The sequence below is a fragment of the Penaeus monodon genome, unplaced genomic scaffold, assembly GCF_015228065.2.
Source record: "Penaeus monodon isolate SGIC_2016 unplaced genomic scaffold, NSTDA_Pmon_1 PmonScaffold_675, whole genome shotgun sequence".
NCBI classification, from domain to species: Eukaryota; Metazoa; Arthropoda; class Malacostraca; order Decapoda; family Penaeidae; genus Penaeus; species Penaeus monodon.
Genome location: NW_023661828.1, coordinates 20,001 through 22,500, shown reverse-complemented (window position 1 = coordinate 22,500; position 2,500 = coordinate 20,001). Strand labels below are relative to the sequence as shown.

The following is a 2,500-nucleotide window of genomic DNA, read 5'->3' as shown; positions in this document are numbered from 1 at the left end:
AAAAAAAAACAAGTAAAACATCAGAATAGCATATGTGTATTGGTTAGAAAGATTTCTTTACAGATACTGGTTGGCCATTCAAATTAGTCGAGGAATGCAAAACAAACAAAGAAATTAATGAGATAAAAAAAGAATTATACACAGAGCTCAATGAATTAGCACCAAAATAGTATAGATTTATACGCAAATCCCGAATATTGCAAAGACAAAAGAGAGAAAAAGTCGTCTTTACCAATGACATCGACGCAGGTGACCTGGGCGTGGGAAAAGGCCCCTCGAGTCACGTCCATGTCAAAAATGGGCTTCGTGTTTCTCGTGTCCTGGGGCTCGTCCTTCTTGAACCTAAGCGTGTGTCTGAGGACCCACAGGGTGGTAGGGATATCTTGGGCTTCCTCTGTGGGGGGGAGGTCGTCGTAAAATAAGTTCGACTGCAGAGCGAAGGCAGGGACGACCAACCCCGGGTAGGACCTGTGGGAGGGCGAGGGAAAGGGTGAGTCGTTCTCTCATTTGTTGCTTTTACTCACAGACACATATATCTGATGCAACACGCACAATACACACAATAATACAGACACAGTCACGAAAGCGCAGTCACGCAAATGTCCAATAGTCACATAAAACAAAATAAAGTAATAAAAACAAAACACTAAATAATACAAAATACTATTCGTCTCAGGGTACTACAGATACTATACTTAGTTCACTGACTGTAAATTACTAGGGCTTTCGTGTTTAAGTGCTTATAGAAACTTATATGAAGATACTCCACAACAAAATACCAGAGTATCCGTGCCCAGGTACTTATAAACACTTATATCTACTGGGGCCCCACCTGAGCAGGTCGCCAACAGCTGTGGCAGAGTCTCGTGGCGCAGCAGGATAGGATCTCGTCCGTGTCAAAGTGGGCGATGAAAACGGTATTCGTGCATGTGCCTCAACACGCAGTCGCTGAAATAGATGTTCTCGAGTGCGTACATCTTCTTGGTCTCGGAGCTCGCCCAGAGCCTGTGCGTGGGGAGGGTATGAGGGGAGGGAGAGGGTGGAGGAAGAGGGAAGAGTTAATGACCACACTTTTCTCTAGCAGACACTATGAACAAAATCCATCGTTTCCAAGTATCTGCCCCTGCCCCCCCACCCCCACCCCGTACTCTCAGCCCCACAGGCGGAAGTGAGAAGCCCCCATCGAAGCGTAAATATGACAATAAACAAATAGATAAATAAATAATCTACTTAATTCCATTTATTACATTTGACAGGCTGCTGTTTTGCTTCTAAATTACCCCCTGTGAGGAAGGAATGGCCGGGGTTACATCCACCGTCGGGCGGTGCGGGAATTGAACGCAGGTCAGCAAGACTGCCAGAGGAGACCGCTAGCAATCTCGCTGACCCGCGTTCAGTTCCCACACCGCCCGCCAGTGGATGGTAACCCCGGCCATTCCTTGCACATAGGGGGGGAGGGGGTGTTAGAAGCAAAACAGACTGCCCATCAACGCCCAGGAGGAGGAGGAGGAGCAGGAGGCAGACCGACCTGCGCATCGCCGGGTGGTTCGAGTAGGGCGGCGGGTACGTGAACGGCAGCACCTGCACGAAGTCGCCCTTCTCGTAGTGGCGCAGGACCCGGATCTTCTGGCGGGACGTCGGTCTCGTACAGGAAGACCTTGGCCACGCCCATCGCCCGCAGGCCTCGACCCACTCGATGAGGCGGTCGGCGGCGTCCAGTGGTAGTAGTACAGGGCGGGGCCACAGACGGCCACGTTCCACACCGGCGGGTTTTTGCTGGTGGGGAGGGGGAGGAGGGCGAGAGGGAGGGTGAGAGGAGGAGGGGTAAGAGGAGGAGGGGTGGGAAGGGGAGGAGGAGGAGGTGAGAGGGGAGGGGGAGGAATGAGAAGGGGAGGGGGAAGGGAGGGAGGTATCCCGTCATTAGTATTGCTAACGCTGCTGTCAATGTCATCGTAAGTATCATCATTATCACTGTTGCTTCCTTGTCCTTATCACCGTCGTCATTATCCTTATCCTTATCACTAACACCATCATCATTATTATTATCACTGATGCTACCATTATCCATATCGCCACCACCACCCATCATCACCATCACCTTCGCCATCATCATGACCATCACTATCACCATCACCATCCTCCTCATCTGATCATTCTCACGTCCTCCCCTTGCTACTCACCCGTCCGACTCGCCGACGACAGCAGATGATCCTCGCTCTCGGCCGCCCACGACCTGGCAGCGAGGACAAAGACGGTAAGTGTAGGAGGTTGTGTAGGAGAGGAGAGGTTTGGTTTGTTAACAATGGATATTCTTGGTGTGACATACCGCCTGTTTCAATTTGCTTCTAAATGACCCCTGTGTGCAAGGAATGGCCGGGGTTGCCATCCACTGGCGGCGAGGGATTTGAGCGCAGGTCAGCAAGATTGCTAGACGAGACCGCTACCGCTGCACCACACAGCACAGAGAGAGAGAGAGAGAGAGAGAGAGAGAGAGAGAGAG

The 2,500-nt window shown here is 51.1% G+C and overlaps 1 long non-coding RNA gene and 1 pseudogene across 2 annotated transcripts in view; both read right to left on the bottom strand.

Annotated features, from left to right (window-relative positions):
- The window catches only part of LOC119571542, a 2,472-nt pseudogene extending 800 nt beyond the window's left edge, over nucleotides 1-1,672 (bottom strand).
- A 43-nt stretch (nucleotides 1,673-1,715) lies between these two features.
- The window catches only part of LOC119571543, a 3,715-nt gene continuing 2,930 nt past the window's right edge, over nucleotides 1,716-2,500 (bottom strand). For both annotated transcript variants that reach the window (XR_005228607.1, XR_005228606.1), the window contains 2 exons: nucleotides 2,181-2,233; nucleotides 1,716-1,776 (listed from right to left, as the gene is read on the bottom strand). This is a non-coding gene — a long non-coding RNA (uncharacterized LOC119571543). The remainder of the gene's footprint in view (nucleotides 1,777-2,180; nucleotides 2,234-2,500) is intronic.